This window comes from Triturus cristatus, chromosome 2_2 (genome assembly GCF_964204655.1).
Source record: "Triturus cristatus chromosome 2_2, aTriCri1.1, whole genome shotgun sequence".
Lineage (NCBI taxonomy): Eukaryota > Metazoa > Chordata > Amphibia > Caudata > Salamandridae > Triturus > Triturus cristatus.
Window position 1 is genome coordinate 1,245,830,458 of NC_140582.1, and position 17,930 is coordinate 1,245,848,387.

General features: G+C 45.7%; 1 protein-coding gene across 1 annotated transcript in view; it reads right to left on the bottom strand.

Moving 5' to 3' along the window:
• Window positions 1–17,930, bottom strand: part of LOC146863507 (uncharacterized) — a 136,223-nt gene that overhangs the window by 38,285 nt on the left and 80,008 nt on the right. The window lies entirely within an intron of this gene.

The following is a 17,930-nucleotide window of genomic DNA, read 5'->3' on the forward strand; positions in this document are numbered from 1 at the left end:
AGCAACAGAGAGAGAGTTATTTGCACCTGATATTTGTTCTCAGAAGGATAACACACAGTACACAGTATACTCTCGACAGTATTGCGTCACAAATGGCAACTGCGCGTCACTCGGGATGGCAGGTCAAACCCATGCCTTACTGTTATAAGTTATACAGAAGATGGTAATCCTGCTGTGTGATACTAAGAATCGTCATGCATAATGACTGAGGCTAGTTTTCGAAGAAACCCACATGACATTTATTTGGCACAAAACTAGGCAAAAGTTCAGCACCACAGCCATTATGTAGAGTAAGGTAGGACAAATGTAGGTAAAAGGTCGTGCAGCTACCTAGGCCTCATAACATTACCCCTTGGTTCTCCTGAAACAGATCAGCTTACTAGAGAAAAGTTAACGTTGGAAAAGGCATAGTTTTCTTTCTCAACAGAAAACAGAAAAGTCAACAGGATGCACATTGATGTGTTGTACATTGTAGAGCAGGACTAAATGCTGTTTTTTAAACACAGCAACTCTCGCCTATCTTTCAGGTGTTGTTTTTGTGACAGTGCACATCTGCGGTAGATCAAATGCTGGAAACATGGGGGCATAATTATAGAAGAGATGTGTTGCCCTTACGACATGCAACGGGGCGCAAGAGCGACACAACTTTAAGTTTGATTTATCAAGCCACGCAAGGCCCCCTTGCATGGCTCTACATGGCTTGATGAATCTGGAGTAACGCAACACAGCACAAATCATTACATTGCATTGCATTACTATGCACCAGTACGGCATTCCATGGGTGGAGCGTAGGTATTACCACGCATCCACCTATGGATTTTGGCACATTCCCAGAGTTACCATTACTGGTGGACCTGTGAATGCGTCAAAAAGCTCCACACCCCCAGGAAAGGTGTAATGAGAACTATCTTTATTTCTCCTCGTTACTTCCTCTTTCTACGTTTGCTGCATTCTGCAACGCACATAGAATGAGGGAAATGCCGCTCAGGACTGTTTTTGTACAGGAAGGTGTCTGCAGGGAAGTATCACTGCACAGCTGACAGGAGCCAAGGTAGGAATGAAGAGTTTAATTCAAGTGCTGTGCAACCAGCAGGGCAGCCAGCTCCCGACTAACTGACCACTACTGAAAACCATACATTCTAATCTGCTACATTCCAGTCAGTCCCCACCAAAGTTCCAACCACAGAATTATCCCCGCGACCTCAGACCAAGACCCAACACACCTTTCCCCTATAAACACAAAACCAAAAGAGTGTTAAAACTATCGTTAAGGATACATGAAAAATATAACGTAAAAAACAACAATAAAAAATATATACAGTGGCACCAATAATTCTTGAGGATTTCCTTTCCCACGGAGTTCTGTTACAAACCCACAGAGTTCTGGTTCAAACCTGATCACCTCTGGTTTGTTTCTCCCCTACCATTTCATCAAGCGAAATGTCTGTGCACCCTAGATACCTTTGTACCGCCAACTTCTCCTTGTTACACCAATTACCATCTTCTAACTTAACCACATGTACCTTCACACACACCACTTTCTTGGGGTAAAAAAACTTTGAATTTCTCTTGGAAATTATAGCAGGCGATCTAACCCAATCCCTTTCTTTCACCTTCACTATTGGCACACTTTCCTTGGACACATACTTACTTTGGACATCAGACTTTGTGAACCCCACACCATTCTTCTTCTCAACGGACACCTCCAAACTACCCACCCAAGGTTGAACCAGTTTATTGGCAGCTTCTCTACCTTTGAGTAGAGCAAAAAGTGACATTCCAGTATTTACACAGGGTGTAAATCCATTCACCATAGACAACTGAATGTTATCTTTGATTATACGGTTGCACCTCTCAACCATGCCATTGATCCTGGGATGGTACAAGGAAGTTGTCACATGCTTCACACCCTCAGTTACTTATGAATCTACTGAATTCTTCAGATGTGAATTGCACACTATTGTCTGTGACCACGTCCGAGGGTGCACCTTCCTGCATGAACAATTCGCCCAGAAATGTTACCACTTCCCCTGTATTGGTCGACTTCACAAATTTCACTTCTGGCCCACAAGAATGATAACCATACCTTGACGATTCTCTCAACATATTCATAGGTCCAATAATGTCTATGCCCAATTTGACCCACAGTCTCTCTGGCACTGGTACTGCCCCTACAGGAATAGGCACCGTCATTTGAAACTTGTCGCTCACAGTACACGCAACACAACCTTTCACCCAGTGTTCCACCTCCCTGTCCAATCCTGGCCAGCAAAATGTCTCGCTTGCTCTCTTTTTCAGAGCTCTCATCCCCAAATACTCCTCATGGGCCAACCGTAATATATTTTCTGTCATACCTTGAGTTACCACTAAAAAACTGACCACACTCAATTCTTCAAAGACCACCTTGTACACTTTATAAGTATCATCCACCTTCTCTTTTTGCCAACCCTTGCCCAACCAAGAAATTAACTCCAGAAGCACCTTATCATGCTCCACAGCATTTGTCCATTCATCCTCCTTTACACACTCCTTCTCATCTAACATGGTACATGCCACTACACTAAAATCATCATTTTTGTCCTTTTCTTCTCCAGGTGTCATGGGTAAACGAGATAAACAATCAGCAAAAATGTTTTTCACACCCGGAATATTCTCTGATTTGAAGTGTAATTCCTGCGGCCGATAATGCCATTTGCCAATCCTTGGAGTTGCTTTGCAAGCTCACTGAGTTGAAAACAGATTTAGTAGGGGTTTATGATCCATGTGTAACGTGAACTCGACTCCCCACTCCCCACCAACATGATAGAGCTTCGCGTTCAATGACAGAATACTTTGCGTTGGCTCCCCTCAATGCACGAGACGCAAATGCCACCACTTCATCCTTGCCATTTCTTAATTGCATTGATACAGCACCCAAACCATACTGACTTTCGACCGTCACCACGATGCTGCAATCGTGTGTGTCAAATGACTTCTACAACTTCATTTTTCATCACACCAAACTCATTCTCCACTTGATCCGTCCATTCAAACCTAACATTATTTTAGTAATGCCCTCATACTCTTCGGTCTTTCAGCACACTTAGGTATAAAACATGCATAAATTCCAACATCCCATAAAATGAACGCAATTAATCTTTGTTCTGAGGTGAAAGGAATTCCTCTATGGCCCTCACCAAACCTTCCTTTGGTTCTACCCCTTTTGCCAACAGACTATCCCCAAGGTACTGTACCCTCGACAACCCAAAGGGACACCTACTAGCACTTAATGTAACTTCTTTGTCTTTTAATATGGTCAATACCACCGCAAGGGTTTTCTCATGTTCCATTTGATCCCCACCATAAATTAAAATGTCGTCCTGGAAACACTTTCATCTGTCTATACCCCTGAACATGGCCTCAACAACACGTTGGAATACGGATGATGCCAGTGCCAAGCCAAAGGGCATGTGTTTGAATCTAAATGACTGCTGGATTTTTCTACAATCTGGTTACGAATCACCTCCTCTTCAAATGCTTTAAAATCACGAGTGGACGCTAACGTTCTAAGATCACTTACAAATTTCTACACCGATTCACCAGGTAATTGCTGCGTCCTGTAAAACCTATGACGTTCCATTATGACATTCTTCTTCTTTTTGAAATGTGAGTCTAATGCTTTCATAGCTGAAGCATACACATCCACATCATCATCCCACCCCCAGAACAGGAGATGGAGGTAAATGCTTTTAAGTCCTTTCTACCCTCTGTACCTCTTGAATGACGTAATAATGCAAACTTCTTTCTCTGGGTGAATACCTCACCTTCAATAGCTTCAGTGTATGCTTCAAACCCTTCTCTCCATTGTTTCCACTCCACTGGAGGTAAACCTGGTGAAGCCACGAATGGTAGAGGTGGCATGACTGATTGTGCATGTTTGCCTTAAAATGCTAGATGAAGATTATTTGTGCACACAAGAGTACCAAACAACTTCAATTATTAGATTAAGGTCTACCAATCACCAATTGTGCCAATAGTTGTAATTAGGTGTGCGCATCACCGGTGATAAAGATTCACTTGCAGGGTGTGTGAATCACTGATGCTCTGAAGTGTACCAAATATTTCCTAACACTGGACAACAGAACAGGGTGTGTGAATCGCTGATGCACAGAAGTGTACAAAATATTTCCTAACACTGGACAACAGAACAGGGTGTGTGAATCACTGAAGCTCTGAAGTGTACCAAATATTTCCTAACACTGGACAACAGAACAGGGTGTGTGAATCACCGATTGCGCCAATGCTTTAAATAAAAGGTGTGCGCTTCACCGGAGTGTGACACAATTCCGATGCAAGATGTTAGAAACACAGCAAAATAAAGACAAGCATTGGCATAGCCAATAGGTCTCGCCTTTGAGACCATATAAGTGTTTAGCAATGCAACAGTAAATGTTGTTGCACCAAGGATATTGTGCTGCATAGCTAAATACTTATAAGGTCCCAAAGGCGAGACCTATTGGCTATGCCAATGCTTGTTATGACATGGCAGTCTTTCCAGCATTTGGCGCAATTTGCAGCATCAGTGAAAATCCTTTTACAAGTTTGAGACATACAGCAAAAGGTGAGTGTCCGGTGTACATGTCAAAGTGTATACTTTTTCTTAATTTTGAAGAGAAATAGTGCCAGCTGATCTGCTTCTCCAAACCCTGCAGCAGTGAGTGGGCCACAGATGAGAATGTCTGTCTGACACCTGCCCATATGCCCTGTTCTAAAAGAAGAACATGGTACGGGCAGTTGCCACCATTTTTGTGTTATCCGCACTACCCCCAGACACTGCCCTCCCTCGCAAGTTGGGAGAGGGAGGGGGAGGACACAAAGGTAAACATGACTCCACCCTTGGACAAGGCCGATATAGTCTTTCAAAGTTATTTTTTTGTTTGAATGGCATGATGTACAGAATACTGTACACTTGAGGTGCAACTAGGACGGGGGAGTTGGGACAACTGATGACGGTAGAACCTCAACTTTTTACCACGAAGCCACTCCAAACATATTCATTAACTTTAATGTCCTTTAGATTTTAGTATTTAGGGAATAATATATATATTGTACATGTGTATTGATGTTTAACTGCCTCTACAAGAAAGAGAGTGAATGGGCCCGATTCACAGAACTAACTTAAGACAAAATCCTAAACTTACTACCATTTTGGTATTCACAGAAGGCACTTACTCATTTTGGCATTCACGGAAGGCACTTACTCATTTCGGTATTCACAGAAGTTAGGAGTCCTAACTTTAGGACTCCTAAATGCCTTCTGTGAATACCGAAAGTCTTAAAATTAGGATTTTTCTCAGTTTAGTAGTAGTATAGTTAGGACTCCTAACTTTAGGACTCCTAAATGCCTTCCTGTGAATACCGAAAGTCTTAAAATTAAGATTTTTCTCAATTTAGTAGTCCTAAATCTAAATTTAGGACTACTAAATTGAGAAAAATCCTAATTTTAAGACTTTCGGTATTCACAGAAGGCATTTAGGAGTCCTAAAGTTAGGAGTCCTAACTATACTACTACTAAACTGAGAAAAATCCTAATTTTAAGACTTTCGGAATTCACAGAAGGCATTTAGGAGTCCTAAAGTTAGGAGTCCTAAACTTAGGACTACTAAATTGAGAAAAATCCTAATTTTAAGACTTTCGGTATTCACAGAAGGCATTTAGGAGTCCTAAAGTTAGGAGTCCTAACTATACTACTACTAAACTGAGAAAAATCCTAATTTTAAGACTTTCGGTCTTCACAGAAGGCATTTAGGAGTCCTAAAGTTAGGAGTCCTAAATTTAGGACTACTAAATTGAGAAAAATCCTAATTTTAAGACTTTCGGTATTCACAGAAGGCATTTAGGAGTCCTAAAGTTAGGAGTCCTAAATTTAGGACTACTAAATTGAGAAAAATCCTAATTTTAAGACTTTCGGTATTCACAGAAGGCATTTAGGAGTCCTAAAGTTAGGAGTCCTAACTATACTACTACTAAACTGAGAAAAATCCTAATTTTAAGACTTTCGGTCTTCACAGAAGGCATTTAGGAGTCCTAAAGTTAGGAGTCCTAAATTTAGGACTACTAAATTGAGAAAAATCCTAATTTTAAGACTTTCGGTATTCACAGAAGGCATTTAGGAGTCCTAAAGTTAGGAGTCCTAACTATACTACTACTAAACTGAGAAAAATCCTAATTTTAAGACTTTCGGTATTCACAGAAGGCATTTAGGAGTCCTAAAGTTAGGACTCCTAACTTCTGTGAATACCGAAGTGAGTAAGTGCCTTCTGTGAATACCAAAATGAGTAAGTGCCTTCTGTGAATACCAAAATGGTAGTAAGTTTAGGATTTTGTCTTAAGTTAGTTCTGTGAATCGGGCCCCTAGTTTCTACCACAAAACCTAAAGAAAATCAAGAAAAGGTAAGATTTCACACATTAAAGTCTTTTTTCGTGCTCACTGAAAAAAAACATCCAATATGGCTATCAATTGATAACTAAATGTGGCAATTAATTTCATTACTGGACGGCGCTTCTAACAGTTATCACCACTGTTGTGCCTTGAGAAGATCAATATTAAAATAGCACAAAGGCGGTACCATTCTTGTAACAACAACTGGCAGTGAATTATGCATGTTTCCTGAGGCCACACCTTATCTTCAAGTCTTTGAGAGAACTACAGTGGCAACTTTTCAACTATGGATATATGGCATGGCTGTTTTTACAACAGTAAGCACTGTTTTATCTGCCATCATTTTACCTCCCATTTAATAGAGTTAGATGCTATTTTTGACTGCAGTCAACATTTACAGATCAAATGCAAGATTATTTTTCAGTGTTCCCGATTGTCAGCTAACCCGTTTGTAATGTGATTGTTTTTATTGGAAAGTAAAGCAGGCAACGACCGCCCACTGTCCATTTTGAACAGCAGTAATGGAACAAGCACGGCTCTAATCAGAAAGCTAACAAGCGCGTGCCTCGCGCTGAAAGTAAAAAATAAAAAAAAAGGCATGCAGGCTGCAGCGGGAGAGAGAGGCGGAGGGGTGCACGCGCGCAGGGGAGAGCAGTCGGCTCTTTTTTCAAAGCACATACTCGTGCTTGTTGCGCGCTGCTGCGCACTCCCGCAAGGTGTTTGCCGCCACATGCACGAGTATGTGCTTTGAAAAAGAGCTACACGACGGCTGAAGGTCTCCTACCAGCGCATGCGCGTTACGTAGGCGAGACCTAAAAGAATTTACCTTACAGTACAACCTGCTGTACTAAGGTGCCTAGACCGAAACAGAGCACAGGATGCAGCTGTTCCTTCTCCTCTTATATTTTTTTGATTTATTTACTAGTGAGCACATTGCCTACTGCCTTTATTCGTAAGCACAGTGCCGAATGCTTCCCACTTGGTGTCCTGCACAGGAAACCTAGGAACGTCCACCGCGGCTGAAATTGAAAACAATGCTGACGTACCCAGCAGAGATGCTGATGCAGGCTGGTTGCCTAGGAACGCCCTGCCACAAACGCGCTGACTTGGTAAGAAAATGCTCTCAGTGACCAGCTGAAAGGAGCCAAGGTAGGAATGAGGAGTTTAATCCAAGTAAATCTCACACAACCAGCAAGGCAGCCAGCAACGGGGTAACTGCCCACTATTGAAAACCATACATTCCAATCCCCTACATTCCAGTCAGTCCCCACCAACGTTTAACCCACAGATTTATCCCCGTGAGCCCAGATTAAGAACCAACAGTGTCCCTTCCTGCACCAAAACAATCCTGCTTACAACGCAGGCTGCCTCGCACCATGGTACAAGGGCACCTGCGTTGGCGCTAGCATCACATTGTGCTCCAGTGCTGAGAAGACCGGAATGCACTATAATATGTTAAATACATTGCATTCCTGCACTTTCCCTATCACGCAGCGCAGCAAGGAGACTGCACTGCAGGATTATGTCATAAATATGCCCCATGAGCCCAAATACATGTGCAGGAAATGGCTGGCATCTGAAGCAGAAAAATGAAATGAGGTTAGAAATCGTCATTTCCCCAAGTAGTCATGTATGTATGTATGTTTGTATGTATGTATGCATGTATGTATATGGTACATAACGATCATTCAGCAGTGAAAGTTTGATGGTAATGAGTGTATGTGGTTTTATCTGTAGTGATGAGAAACACCAGATCGAACCAACTTCACGTGAGCACCAGCTTCGGAGGAGCGTCTTAAGAAGGCCTGTTTACCTATGCATGTATCAATGCATATATGTATGCATGTGCGTATGCTTGATTGTATGTATGTATGCTAGTATGTATGTGTGAATGTATGTATGTATATATGTATTTATGTATATCTGCATGTATGTATGTATGTATATGGTACATAATTACCATTTATCTGTGAACCTCTGATGGACACGAGTGTATGTGGTTGTATCTGCACTTATTATACATACAAAGAGCTGTCCAATCTCAGGTGTGGAACAGCTTCTTAGGTGCGTGTTAGGAAGGCTTGTTTACCTATGTCAGTATGTATATATGTATGCAGGTATGTATGTATATATGCAAGTGTGTATCTTTACATGTATCTATTTATGTAAGTATGCATGTATGTATGCAAGTATGTATGTGTGTATCCATATATGTATGAATGCACATATGTATCAATGTAAATACACATGTGTGCATGTATTTATGTATGTATGCATATATGTATTATGCATGTATGTATACTAGCATGCATGTATGTATATAAATATGCATGTATGTATCGACATATGTACGTCCATATGTAACTATGCATGTATGTATGTATGTATGCAGCACGCAAAAATGTATGTAGTGCATGCAGAATTTATGTATACTATCATGCATGTATGTATATAAATATGCATGTATGTATCCATATATGTATGTCCATATGCAGGTATGTGTGTATGTACATTGAATATAATGTACATTCATCTGTGAACCTGTGATGGTAACAAGACTATGTGGTCTTATTTGTAGTAATAAATACAAAGACCTGTCCAATCTCACATGTGTGCCAGTTTTGAAGGAGCGTATGCGGAAGGCCTGTTCACCTATGTAGGTGTGTATATGTGAATGTATAGATGTGTGCTCACATGTATGTGTATTTATGTATGTATGCACGTATGTATGCATTTATGTGTGTAAGTATACATATATGCATGTACGTATGCAAGGATGTATATAAGTATATATGAGGGCATATTTACAAGCCCCGTTGTGTCACTCTTACTCAGTGCAACATGGTACAAGAGCGAAGCAACTCAGAAATGAGATTTATGAAGCCACGCAAGGCCGGTTTTTGTGGCCCTGAGTGCCTTCATAAGTTTTGGAGCACATATTTGACATTGTCGTGCAGCTCAGCAAATCACCTTGCACTACTGCGTGACAGGGAAAGGGCAGAAATGCACCATATTTTTTTAAGAATGTGGTGCATTCCTGCCTTTTCCCCTGTGCTGGCACCATTTTGGCTGCCTAGTGCCAACACAGGCAGCTTGCACCATGGTGCACAGGTGCCTGTGTTGCATGCAGGATTGTTTATGTGCAGGAGGGGCACATGTCTGCAAGAAACCCTCCAACAACCACACCAGCAAGAGAGCCTCCTGGTTCTCCAACGAGCTCCTGGCCTCCAAGCACACATGCTGGAAATTGGAGAAGATATGGCTCCACGCCCGCACACCGGAAAACCACGCAGCCCACAAGGACACCACCCGCAGACACCACCACCTCATCAGATTAGCCAAGAGATCCTCCTTCAAAGACCGCCTGGACAACAACGCACACGACAGCAAAGAACTCTTCCGCATCGTAATAGAACTCTCCAATCCCAGCGCCAACGCCAACGACATCCCTCCCTCACAGGAACTGTGCGTCTCCCTCGCCAACTTCTTCCACCGCAAGATCGCCGACATCCATGACAGCTTCGACACCACGACCGACCCGACCGCACCAGACCCCACCCCTCCTGCGAACACCATCAGCGCCAACCACCTGACCTCCTGGTCCAACGTCTGCGACGACGAGACGCGCAAGGTCATGAACTCCATCCACTCAGGATCGCCGACAGACCCGTGCCCACACCACATATTCAACAAGGCAGGCACAGCCATCGCACCCCAACTACGGAAGGTCATCAACATCTCCTTCGAAACTGCGACCTTTCCGGACAGCTGGAAGCACACCGAAATCAACACCCTCCTCAAGAAGCTCAAGGCGGACCCCAAGGACCTCATGAACTTCCGGCCCATCTCCCTGCTCCCGTTCCCGGCGACGGTCATCGAGAAAATCGTCAACATGCAACTGACCCGCCACCTGGAAGACAACAACCTCCTGGACCCGTCCCAATCCGGATTCAGACGAAACCACAGCACCGAGACAGCCCTCATCACCGCCACAGACGACATCAGGCACCAATTAGACAACGGCGAAACATCAGCCCTCATCCTCCTGGACCTATCGGCCGCCTTCGACACGGTCTGCCACCGCACACTAAAGACTCGCCTCCATGAAGCCGGTATCCAAGAGAAGGCCCTCGACTGGACACCATCCTTCCTCTCCGGCAGATCCCAGAGCGTCCGCCTCCCGCCGTACCGATCCAAAGCCACCGACATCATCTGCGGCGTCCCCCAGGGCTCCTCCCTCAGCCCAACGCTATTCAACATCTACATGGCCCCCCTCGCACAAGTGGCCCGCCACCACAACCTCAACATTATCTCCTACGCCGACGACACTCAACTCATCCTCTCCCTCACCAAGGACCCACGCACCGCCAAATCCAACATCCACGACGGAATGAAGGCCATCGCCGACTGGATGAGGAGCAGCCGCCTGAAACTGAACTCGGACAAGATGGAGGTCCTCATCCTCGGACCCACCCCCTCAGCCTGGGATGCCTCCTGGTGGCCGACCACTCTGGGGACAGCACCGACACCGACCGACCACGTACGCAACCTAGGATTCATCCTCGACTCCACCCTCTCCATGTCCAAACAGGTAAACGCCGTCCCCTCCTCCTGCCACAACACCCTCCACACACTTCGCAGAATCTACAAATGGATCCCAGCAGAAACAAGAAGAACGGTAACACAAGCCCTCGTCAGCAGCAGATTAGACTACTGCAACGCACTCTACGCCGGAATCCCAGCCAAACACCTACGACGACTCCAGCGCATCCAAAATGCCTCCGCCCGACTGATCGTCCACGTACCCCGCCACTGCCACATCACCCCCCACCTGCGAGACCTACAGTGGCTCCCCGTCGAAAAGAGGATCACCTACAAACTCCTCACCCACGCACACAAAGCACTCCATAACGCCGGATCAGCCTACCTGGACAACAGACTCAGCTTCCACACCCCCACCCGCCAGCTCCGCTCTGACAGCCTCGCACTCACCACCGTCCCCCGCATCCAACAAACCACCTCCGGCGGCAGATCCTTCTCCTACCTCACCGCCAAGACCTGGAACACCCTACCTACCCACCTTCGTCAGACTGAAGACCTACTCGCCTTCAGAAAACGCCTCAAGACCTGGCTCTTCGAGCAGTAGCGGCGCCCCCCCCCCCTCCCTCCTCAGCACCTTGAGACCCTCACGGGTATGTAGCGCGCTTTACAAATCCCCTGATTGATTGATTGATTGCACAAAAACAATCCCAAAATACATATTCCTCTATATATGGGTGCTGCAAAATACAGCACACTTCGAAAGAGGAAATAAAAAGGAAAAAAAGATATTTCTCCTTGTTAAGCCTTTCCTGACAAGGTGTACCTTTTGGCGCATTCCCAGATTTAGCACAGCATATCTTCCCCGGTGGAACACCTGCAAACAGAGCAGCCAAGGTGCACACTGCTCTTGTCGAATTATATTTAGCTCTTCTCGTTAAGAGTTTGCCCGCCATGAAACGGCAAAACTGGATTGTTGCCGAAATCCATCTTGCAATCGTAGGTTTTGTCACTACGGTGCCTTCATGACCTTGGTCAAAAGCTACAAGTAGCTGGTCAGTCTGGTCAAATGTGCTTTGTTGTGTGAAGGTAAAATTTGGGACACCACTTGATGTCCAAAGTATGAAGAGCCTGCTCAGCCGGTGTGGCTGGGTTTGGAAAAAATGTTCAAAGGATCACAGGCTCATTGAGCTGGAATTAAGAAGACACTTTAGGATGAACTTCGGGTTTGTTCTGAGAAGTACAAAATCATCTGTGAAACGAAGAAAAGGTTCTTGAGTGGTAAAGGCTGGTATCTCACTCATCTTTCTGGTAGATATGAGAGCAAAGAGAAGAGCATCCTTCCATGTGAGAATCTTCATGTCAGCCTTATGAACGGGTTCAAAGGGCCGCTTCATCAGTTGCGAGAGGACCACGTTGAGATGCCATTCGGAGAAGCACGCGCCGATGGAAAAACTCTGTTTTAAAAGCCTTGTAGGCCAGAGAGATAACGCCTGTGCTGAGATTGCAGCAAAGGGGACTTTGACTGATGAATAAACCAGGCCTGGTTTACCCAGAGAAAAAAGATAAGGTAAGACCTGTTCCGTAAAAGCGTGCAGCGGGTGTAAACTGTTTTGTTTACACAAGTGACAGAATCTTTTCCACCTTTAACTTGCAGGTTTTGGTCCTGCCTTCCACTCTAAACTTATAAAGAATATTTCTGCATTCTTGAGTGATATTTAAGTTTCCAACCTCATAGAATTCATGAGCCATGCATGCAAATGGAGAGAGGCTAGCTCTGAGTGGCATATCTGACCTTGGTTCAATGTCAGAAGAGATGGCACTGGTGGAAGGCGAATGGGCTTGGTCTCTGACAGGAGGAGGAGCTTTGAAAACCAGTGCTGCTTAGGCCACTTGGGAGTGATCAATAGGAGACAGCAGCATTCCGTCTTTAACTTGGTGAGGACATTGAGAATCATTGGGAAGGGGGGGAAAGTGTACGCATTATCACCGGACCAGTACATCAACAGGACATTCCCATGACCCTGGGAGAGTGCCTATCCCACAGCTCTTGGGCTTCTTGAGATAGTGTTAGAGATCGAGTTCCTCCTTATTTGTTGATATAATACATGCTGGTCGCATTGTCGATATGGACCAGCACTGAGGATTTTGCGATCCTTGGGAGGAAAGCCTGCAGGGTGAGAAAAATGGCCTTTAGCTCAAAGCTGTTAATGTGGAGAGAACTTTGACTTATCAGCCACCTTCCTTTGATCTAAAGGTTTTGCAAATGGCCGCCCCAGCCCTTCTCCAATCCAGGGTGATGATGAAATCCGGTACTAGTGGTAGGAACATGAGGCCTTGCAAGAGATGTGGTTTGTGAGAATACCATGCCAGGTGGGCACCATTTGAGGGGTAATGCATATCAGGCCCTCAAAGGACCCTTCCGACTGTATCCATTGGAGCTCCAGTTCCTCTTGTGACAGCCTCATCTTGAGGCTCGCCAACAGGACCAAGCTTATTGCGGGAGAGATCAGGCTCAGGAGCGACTTGAAAAGTCTCACAGACACATCCTTTATTCGAGCAATTTTTTGAGCCAAGGACACTAGCCTCCCTTGTCTGTCCTGGGAGAGGAAGGCCTTGTTCTGTATCTTGTCTAGATCACCTCCGCGAAATGGCATAGTCTGATTGGGATTGGTGGAGGACCTTCGCAATTTGCATTAAGGCCCTGTGTGAGAAAAAGATAGAGAAAGGCTATTGTCGCTCTGGCAGCTGGCCACAGGCCTAAACCTTTTAGCAGCCAGTCGTCTAGGTAAGGGAACACCTGATGACCTTCTTTCCTGAGTGTTGATAAGGTAAGGGAAACCCTGATTGTAGGAGAGTAGGATCTGCTTCACATGGGTACCCCCACTTTTTGTTGGTGTTTCGCTGTTTTTCGACCTTAGTCTGGCTGTGGCTCTGCTAATCAGGACCGCAGCCTAGCTGCTTCCTCTCTAAAATGGTTTGTATGTACATTAGGTAAATTTCTAATTGGATTCTGGAGTGCATTATAAGCCCCTAATATATGGTATACTGTGTAACTAGGGCCTAGGTACCTCAGAGGCCTACCAGGGACTGAAGCATGTATTATGCCACCTCTGGGAAGCACTCCAAAATGACACCACACGTCTGCTACTGCAACCTGGGTAAGGGTGTGCTTGCACCCCTTACAGTGGTATAGGCTACCTATATCACTACCTTATGCAGACACATATAAACCTATAAGCCACTCCTATGGCAGGCCTTGACAATTCTGAAGGCAGAGTGCTTGGTTTTATGTGAGAGGGTGCCCAAGCGTGAGCTGAACTCCTCTGCAGCATTCGGAAATACTTCCTTATGGCTGTTCTGTAATACAGCCATACTATATACTCTTAAATGCATTATACCCTCGCGGTAAATGCTAACTTTGGAATGGCTGCCTCAAAACATGTCGTGTTTGGTGTCAAACTCTTTGGAATACTACCCCCCCCCCCCCCGCCAGTCCTTACGGCGGGGGTAGCATTCCACCCTTCTAGAGGGAGAGACATGTTCACACTGGCTAAACCCGGTTAAAACTTTCCAAAGCCCTGGCATCACAAAATGGATGCCACTGCCACAGACACGGGTCTGGCCTCCTGCTGCTGAGGGAAACTCCGGCAGGGGAGGCCTGGACAATAGGTTTCTTGTCACAGGGAGGTGTAACCACCTTCCCAGACAGGCAGATGTGTATTGGGGCAGGGTGGGTGCATTCAGAAAATGCTTTTGAGACACTGCCTGGGGCACACAAGGTGTCCCTGTGCATAGCCCAGTTCAAACTGGTTGCAGGGGCACTCAGCCCCTGCTCTGGTGCAAAACTGGACAAAGGGGAAGGGGTGTAACCACCCCCATCCCAGGTCCACCCATAGGTGGGGCCTTAGAGTTAGTCCATCCCCTAAACTTTGTATAAGTATAGGAACCCAATCCCCAGGACTTTAGATAACCCTGGACGAACCTCTGCAACATATATCCTGGACCTTCGACTTTCTATCACGACTAGAAGATGGAAGAAATCTCCCTTGGGGTCCAGGAGTGACTCCCCTGCTTGGCAGGCACCAAAGAAGCAACTGACCGGTATGCAATTCTGAAGCTCCCGACGGACGCCAAAGTCTCTGCATCCCCAAAGGTGAATTTCCAGACATCCCCAAGGATACCCTGAGTCCACAGCAAAGCTGAGGCCCGTGGCTATCGTGGGTGACGTGGAACCGTGACCCCTGGACACCATAAACTTTTGCAGCAACACTACCTTCCTGGTCATCCTCAAAGTTGTGCTTTAGGCTCCGAGTAGCCCCAGCCTTGAACACCTTCTACACCGAAGATTGTTGGCCTCCACTCCACGAGTGACCCGTGGGCCAGCTTCAAATGCGATCGCTCGAGGCTCCTTCATGATCACTAGCCCGTTGGCTAGCAGGTCCCCATAAAGGCAACTCCTTTTCTAATTTGGCTTCCCTGGTTGCTCCAGATGTGCCCTAACTTACCTTCACTGGGAGAGTCCCTCCGACCCTGCTGGTCTGCACCGCAGTCCTTTCTCTGCATTCCTGTGACTTGCCGTTGCCAAGGCTTGTTGGGTCCTTTCTGGTCGCCAACACCGCAGTACTCGACAGACTTTGTGGGTCAGCTCGAATCCGGCTAGTGGACTTCGTCGACGCCTCCTGAACCTCGTGGCTCAAGAGTCAAGGCACCCATCAACTTACCTGAAGCATCCGACATCTGTGGGCATTGGTCCATCCTGCCCTAGGTCACTGGCAAGTGACCCAGACTCTGTCCCCTCTGCTTTCAGGTTCCTTACATCCCAGATCCAGGCTTGGATCTCTGCGGACACTTCTCCTCTTCACGGCAGCAGCAGTTCTTTGCAGGCTTCATTGAAATCGACGATGCGACCCGACACCAAAAGACACCTATGCAACCGGCGTCCCTGGGTGAGGTAACTTGAGTACTCCGGTGCTTTTGTGGGTGCTAGCCCTACAACTTCTTCAGTCCAAAAGGGTTCGGTCCAGACTCGATTAGAAGTGTCCCTAATCTTTAAAATTCCAACCGCGACATTACCCATAGAAGATAATAGGAACCCGCGGTTGTGTTTCCACACTGCATACAGCTCCCGTGGGTCCCCTGTGTCCCTACCTTGGGTGGTTCCTTGGGGTCCCAGCGATTCTAGAGGCAATAGGCCTAGTGCCTATTTCAGTCGTGGTCCTTATACCACTTTTTTAGTATATGGTTTGGTGTGCCCCTAGGGCCCAAACGTGTATTTGTGCTTTTACTGATGCTTGATCACTTGTAACTTTAGTACTTCAAACTTCAGTCTCATAAAGAGACTAGAGGGGTGTGTTTAACCTTAAATACATATATTTTGAATATATACCTGGTGTGGCTGTCCTTTCATTTGATCATTCAAGAGATTATAGACTGGTAAAACAAGCTGCTTTACATTCCTTCAAGACTTAGCCTGAAGGCTGCTCTCCATAGCTACCACTAGGATAGCTTTCACATAAGGTTGTCTTTAACCATTCACCATAAGGGATTGTTTGGACTGATACAAGGTGCCCACTAGAACTAGTGGACAGCATATATCAGGCCACCTTCTCACATTGGTGTGCAGCGTGTTGGATTCCAGCTTGCTATTGTTTTACCAGATAATCTCAATTGAATTGATCAACTGAAAACCACTAAAGGTACCTGAGGTACATATAATATCATGTTTAACTACAGTAAGTTTTACTGAACTTAGAGTTGTGTGTTAAGAGATAGCACACCCTTTCTACAACTCAAGAGAGTTTAGTAGGCCACACTAGTGTAGGTAGTGCAATACACCACACCACATTAGTAATGTCTAACCAGCCAGGAACCACTGAGTCCCTACCTGGAACCAGTGAGCTCCTGCCCTATAAATATGAGGATCTCTCCTTTGCACAGCTTAGGTCCCTATGTACCATTAGGAAGCTGAAGACAGGCAAAAGTCCATCCACCCAGCATCTCAGAAAGATACTGAAACTGTATGATATCACAAGTCCTAGCGGGCCTGTAGATGGAGACAGTGTGGGTGGGGAAGCACCTGAGGGTGGGTTCAGGGGTGGAAACTCCCCTGACCCTAACTCTAATGCTGACCAGACTGGTGACAATGACCAGACTCTGGTGAACACAGACCATCAGGATGAGGATGAGGATGATGACAATAATGCCACTTCCTTCATTCCTCCTGCTAGGCCTGAAAACCGGGCTAGAAGGGATAGCTCTCTGTCAAGGGGATCTATTCAGTCTAACTCCTCTATTGGGACCTCTGTTTCTTCTCACAGAGGGAGGGAAACCTCCCAGGAGAGGAGAGAGAGAGACTGCTGAAGTATGAGCAAGACAAGTTCAACCTCAGAAAGCAGCAGATGGCCCTAGATAGGGAAGCCCTAGAGCTCTACAGAGCTATTAAAAAGGAGGGACTAGAGTCCCTTGGTGGCAGCAATTTCCCTAGAGATAGGGAGAGTTCTTATGACCATAGAAACCTAAGTAAGATTGTCCCTCCCTAACAGAGTGGGGATGACATCCACAAATGGATAACTGCCTTGGAGAGGGCCTGTAAAGTACAGAAGGTCCCTCAAAGTCAGTGCAGACAAAGGTAGAGACAAGCTCCTCACTGTAAGAGAAGAGGATGCTGATGATTACAAAGTCTTGAAAAGTGCTCTGATAGTGGGTTTGGCCTAACCACTGAACAATACAGGTTAAAGTTCAGAGATACCCAAAAGGCACAAAATCAGGACTGGGTTGACTTTGTTGACTGTGCTGCTAAGGATCTGGAAGGTTGGTTATTGGGCAGTAAAGTGTATGACTTGAAAGGATTGTATAATCTGATAATGAGGGAGTAGATTCTTAATAACTGTCAAAATCAGCTGTTGCACCAGTACCTGGTAGACTCAGATCTGACCTCTCCCCAAGAATTGGGAAGGAAGGCAGACAA